General features: G+C 41.7%; 1 pseudogene; it reads right to left on the bottom strand.

Annotated features, from left to right (window-relative positions):
- Nucleotides 1–311: 311 nt before the first annotated feature.
- LOC103086210 (3-hydroxyisobutyrate dehydrogenase, mitochondrial pseudogene) lies at nucleotides 312–1,320 on the bottom strand (annotated as a pseudogene).
- Between the last annotated feature and the right edge of the window lie 5,058 nt (nucleotides 1,321–6,378).

Genomic DNA, 6,378 nt, shown 5'->3' with positions numbered 1-6,378 from the left:
GATTGAAATAGGCAATGTTTTAGATAATGATGCTCAGGAATCAAACTTTTGAAAAAGGTCAATCAGCTAGCTAGCAGAGACCATCAGTGGCTTGCAGAAAAAGAAAGAAAATCAGATAATACGTGTTTGCTAAATAGATAAAAAGAATAAGCAGTTAAAAATGGGTGAAAAAATCCCAGGGTTTATCGTGAACTAGACAGACAAAAGCAGACAGGTGACCTTTGATTAAGCCCATTTACTTGTGGAGTAAGCTATAAGAGGCTCCAAGATAGAGTTTGGTTCCCAACAGTGTCCACAGCCAAAGGGCAAACTCAGAACATCTCCTCTCGTAGAAACTGGAACACAGATGAGAAGTCTTTTTTGGAGTAGCCCTTCGCACACATCATCCTGTAGATCTGATGGGCCTGACTGCCCAGAAGGATTGGGCTCTTCGTGCTGGCAACAGAGTCCTGTGCTAATCCCAGATCCTTAGCCATGAGTGTTGTTCCGAATCCACCCTGATAGTTATTAGCTGAGGGAACTCCATCCATCACCCCAGGTACAGGATTATAGGTGTCACTTGACCAACATCGTCCTGAGCTCATATTTAGGATTTTAGCCAAGAGTTTTGGGTCAAGCCCTAACCTGATTCCCAGATTCATAGCTTCAGCAGTTCCAATCATACTAATAGCCAACAGCAAGTTGTTGCAGATCTTCGCAGCCTGCCCAGTCCTGACGGCTCCACAATGCACCACATTGGAGCCCATGCACCCCAGAAGCTCTTGGGCAGCAGCAAAGTCTTCTTCGACTCCTCCCACCATAAACGTGAGGTTCCCAGACCGAGCAGCTCCCACACCACCAGAAACAGGGGCATCCGTGAAAACTACTCCCATTTTCTCAGCTTCTTTGGCCAATTCTTTCGAAACCATAGGATCAATAGTACTGGAATCTATTAATAGTGAGCCTTTCTTCACTTTTTTTTAGAATTCTATTTGCTCCAGAATAAGCTTCTATTGCATTGATGCTGGTGGGCAACATTGTAATAATTCTGTCAGCTTTTTCAGCTACATCTGCTGGGGAAGACACTACCTGTTCACCTGCATCTAGAAACTCTTTGCATGCATCAGGGAACACATCATAAATAATGAGTGGATAGCCATGTTTCCTGAGATCTTTTGCCATTGGATTCCCCATGTTGCCTACTCCAGTGAATCCAACTGGAGTCTTAGAAGCCATTGACCTAGAACACACCGCTGCAAGGCTGGCCACTGCCGGTTGCTGCCGGCGGCTCCAGTACCGGAGGCCGGAGGCGGCTCCACGGAGCCGTAAGGAGGCTGCCATGCTGCCCCCGCCCCGCCTCCCCACGGTGACCTCCACGGCTCCCAGCTCACCCACTGACTGCTAGGGTGCGTGGTGCGGCAGGCGGGGTCGGCTGCGGCGTGGAGCCACATGCGCCAAAAATATATATTTTTTAAGAAGTCAGAATAAGATTGAGCATTTACTATGAGCCAGGCACCATTTTAAGCATTTACCCATGATAACTCATTCTTATAGCAACCCCCTGAGAGACATAAGAATTATTATTCCCATTTTACAAATAAAGAAACTGAGGCCCAGAGAGGTTTAAGAGGTTAAATATTTTGTAAAGCTCTCTTTAGGTGAGTTTGCCATTATCTCCAGAACTTGAACCCCATTTTAGAGTCTTTGGCAGTGGTGATGGGATGGAGAATAGGAATTATAAAATGCTCTAAATTATATATATGAATCCAGCAGACCAAATCCCTGTACACATTTGAAACCCCCTACTCCCACCGCAAGCTAGAATTCATTCTTGCAGGTGGCAGGTATGCTTTGGGAACCTTGTGTTGTCCTGTCCTCTGCATTTCCTCCTTGACAGGTTAACGGTAGCATTACTTTAGCCACAACATTCTAGAAGTCTTCAGAGAGAGTGGGTTTGTTTTTTTTTTAACAAAGGTTTATATTTTACTTCTAAAAGGGAAAGCATCTAATAAAAAGGTATTTATTATTGGGACAAAATTATCGTTAAATCTCACCCACTCATATTTATTTAACGGGTACTCATTTCTGCGGTTTTCAATAAGCCTGTAACATTGTGAGCTATTAGACTTTGAAACCCTTTTTTTCAAATGCCTGAGGGTCTGCTTTATTTGGGACTCCTAGGATATATCCAGATATATGAAGGCAATGTAGATACCTTATGCTTTCAGAAAGTACAAGATTCTACGTCCAAGGTGGTTTGGGGTTGTTTGGAATGCTTACGAACAGTAAGAATGCAACTAACAAAGCTCAAATAGTTCTCATCTTTGGCTAAAAATAAGACTGTGAATCCATTTCCCAGTCTTTCAAGAAGCCCCTGTGATGATTTACCAAAGATACAAACCACTTCCCTTGTCAGAACATCATGCATTGAAGATGGAGGTGCCCGTAAATAAGCACAAGAGAGCGTGTACTGGGGACAGACACGCGTTCACTGCATGTGTGGGGTGGCTGGATGTGCTCGTGGGAAAGGACAAGGAGTCAGCGGATACCAGGTGTAGGCTTTGCCTAATAACGTGTGTAGGACACATGTGATGTTTTGACGTGTATGAAGAAAAGCACAACTTAGATTCTAGGTTTTATTGATACAGTCAGTGGGGGGAAGTAGGTTTTTTTCTAAACTGCATGTTTTAAATCGTTGCATGATAATCTCAGTAGGTCATCTCATATTCCATGTGTATATAACTCTTAGTTTAAAAGTCAAATAAAAATGATTCTGGACTGTTCAGTGTATTTTTATTTTACATTTTTGACCATTGGTAGGCAGAATCTACTTTCCAGCTCTGTCAAAGCATTTTTTGTGGTGAAATTATACTGTATTTATCAAAATAAGGTGGTTACCACCTTATATTTACATGTTATTATCCTTCAAATGACATTTTAGAAAATAACTATTATGGCATGTTCATATTTAGAACCATAAAAAATATTCTGAAAACTTCTAAGAGCTTAGCATTCTACTCTTTTATAAAAACTAAGAACTAATATAAAACTTGACAAAACAGTGTGACGTTTATATAATACTCCTACCTCTGTGGCATATCACCATAGGATTTCTTTCTTAAAACAGTAATAGACTCCTGGAATTATGCTCAGACAGCAGAACACATGAAATATTTACCAAATATTTGGTGTGTATTTATTCACTCAGCCAATATTTAAGTATAAAGTTATACTTACATGGCATGCCACCATAATAGGTACTGGAGATACAGTGGTGAATAAACATGCTCCCTCACTTACTGTTCTTATTCAGTGGGGAAACAGACAAAAACAAATTAGCAAAAACTAAAAGGGAAAATTACAAATTGTGGGCTTCCCTGGTGGCACAGTGGTTAAGAATCCGCCTGCTAGTGCAGGGGATACAGGTTCAAGCCCTGGTCTGGGAAGATCCCACATGCTGTGGAGCAACTAAGCCCGTGCACCACGACTACTGAGCCTGCTCTCTAGAACCCGCGAGCCACAACTACTGAGCCTATGTGCCACAGCTACTGAAGCCCATGCTCTGCAACAAGAGAAGCCACCGCAATGAGAAGCCTGCGTACTGCAACGAAGAGTAGCCCCCGCTCGCTGCAACTAAAAGGAAAGCCTGCACGTAGCAACAAAGACCCAATGCAGCCAAAAATTAATTAATTATTTTAAAATTACAAATTGTGCCATATGTGATTAAGGGACAGATAGACCATTGACTCACCCAAATTATCAAATCTGTATCATTTTCTTGACTTGGTATTTCATACTTATATCTTGTTCCACGATGACTTTGAAAAGAGCTGATAGATTTGACTCAATTGTGTATATACATTTATTTATGCAACAACAGAAAATTTACTGAATGCTTATGTGCGGGGCACCGTTTTCGAACAAGAGAAAGAGCAGAAAACAAAACAAAGTCATTGTGTTCGTCGTGATTTCACCCTAGTGGGAAGTCATTAAACAAATATATGATAAATGTCAGGAAGTGATAAATGATACCAAGAAAAATAAAGCAGACTGAGACGATAGGGAGTGAACAGAATACTATTTTATTTGGGTAGACTGAGGAGTCTCTTTGAAGATAAACATTTTCCCACAATCTTCCTTCTGTCTCTTGGGTCAATTCGGTTAATGAATGCAGGATGCAAGATAATTTTTGTATCTGTTGGTATCATTTACATATTCTTTACGAGAGCTATGGCGAGGTCCTGCTTCTTTCCAGTTCCTTACCACTAAAAGAGATTAATACTACCTGAATTCTTTTCTTCATTCCTTGATCATTCTTGCCAAAGCACCTTCATCCATCCCATCCATCCCTTTACCTTTTGTCCAAAAAACATGCTTTGGTATCTCTTCCAATTTTCCAAAATCTTGGGATATGATATGAGTCATTTGATTAGAAATTATGTTGTACAACCAAATGTCTTCCACATATTTGATTGTAATGTGGGATTACTTCTGGAGAGATCTCTTTTATCCCAGTCTTTCTCCTAGTAAACCCTCAGCCATGAAATTTGATGTCCTGGGTGATCTTACAGTGATCCCAGCCTTAATGCTCAAAAGCATTAAGTAAATTGTACACTGCTCAAGTGTTCTACAGCCTTGCACAAATCTAAAATAGGTAACTGGCACCCACCCCACACCTCACTGTTGGCTAACTAACTTGTCCCATAAATAGCTCTGTGTTATGCGATCAGACAACTACAACTAACAGAGAAGGGATTTTTGTTTCCTAACACACTTGCGTGGTCTCTGGTATTCAACAAAATCAAGGTCTAATTCACCGTACCCTGACTATAACACAGTTCTTAGGAGAATCGTGCAAATCAGTAGCCAGATAGTTTTGGATGGGATTCAAGATATCCCTGCCTTATACCACTTCCACAGTGTTAGAGCAAGATTCCGTTTTAGTTCCCTTTGTGTACATGAAAGTACTGTTGCTGTCACAATCCGGTTAATCCCAGAGAGTTTCTGCCAAATGAATTAAAAATTCTTAGGTGAGGGCTTCCCTGGTGGTGCAGTGGTTAAGAATCCGCCTGCCAATGCAGGGCACACGGGTTCGAGCCCTGGTCCGGGAAGATCCCACATGCCGTGGAGCAACTAAGCCCGTGCTCCACAGCTACTGAGCCTGTGCTCTAGAGCCCGCGAGCCACAACTACTGACCCCCGCGTGCCTAGAGCCCGTGCTCCGCAACAGGAGAGGCCACTGCGGTGAGAAGCCCACGCACAGCAAGGAAGAGTAGCCCCCGCTCACTGCAACGAGAGAAAGCCCGCGCGCAGCAACGAAGACCCAACACAGCCAAAAGTAAAAAAATAAATTAAAAAAAAAAAAATTCTTGGGCTTCCCTGGTGGCGCAGTGGTTGAGAGTCCGCCTGCCGATGCAGGGGACACGGGTTCGTGCCCCGGTCCGGGAAGATCCCACATGCCGCAGAGCGGCTGGGCCCGTGAGCCATGGCCGCTGCGCCTGCGTGCCCGGAGCCTGTGCTCCGCAACGGGAGAGGCCACAACAGTGAGAGGCCCGAGTACCGCAAAAAAAAAAATTTCTTAGGTGAGTCTGAGAAGGCATCATGGTAGTTTTATATTTTTATAAAACTTTTTCTGAAATCAGCAGTGTGTTTTAAAAACATACCCACCATTGCAATATAATGGTTCTTGCTTCTAACTCTTATCTGGAATGTGTTGTTTTTATGTCTGAAAGATTTTTAAATGCTATAATTTTAACAGAACATTGCTTTGTAAATCCCTAAGCAGTAAATCAGAAGGTGAACCTTGGGGTTATTTTTCCAAATAAATCTGTGCCCTTTATGTGCAAACAATTACTGCTCAGGTAAATAGTGATAATACATAGAGTTCCATCCGTGCTTTAGATATTATCGCTTTTCTTTTACTGGGCCTTTTTTAAAATGGCAATATGTTTACTGCATTTCTTAAAAGTCAAAATACCAAATCTAAAACAAGTGATTTTTTTACAAAATCCCCGTGCTGCTTATTTATCATTACTATTGAAATGCTTCTTACTGTTGCTTCAAGTTTGGAACACATGTAAAAGAAAGAACATGTCTGTGATATCAAAGCTATAGGCAGTTCTTCCCTTAATGCTGGATTTGTACTTTTGCTTATAGGACTTCAGTACATTTTATAGTCAGAGCTTCGTAGACACAGTTATATACCTTTCCATGGCCACACTGAATTTTGAAAACATTTTGAAGCTAAAATTCAGTTCAAGAACACTGATCTTTAGTCTATCAAAAAGGGCTTAAATGCATTTATCTCTGGCCTTTATAATCGAGTATTTACTCTGATGGATTTAAAAGGGGAAGAAAAAAAGCTCATCCAAACCCCTGATTGTTTAACAGATTGTAAACC

Source organism: Lipotes vexillifer, unplaced genomic scaffold (genome assembly GCF_000442215.2).
Source record: "Lipotes vexillifer unplaced genomic scaffold, Lipotes_vexillifer_v1.1 scaffold541, whole genome shotgun sequence".
Classification (NCBI taxonomy): Eukaryota; Metazoa; Chordata; class Mammalia; order Artiodactyla; family Lipotidae; genus Lipotes; species Lipotes vexillifer.
Note: the sequence above shows the minus strand (reverse complement) of the source record. Positions and strands in the feature narration are given on the sequence as shown.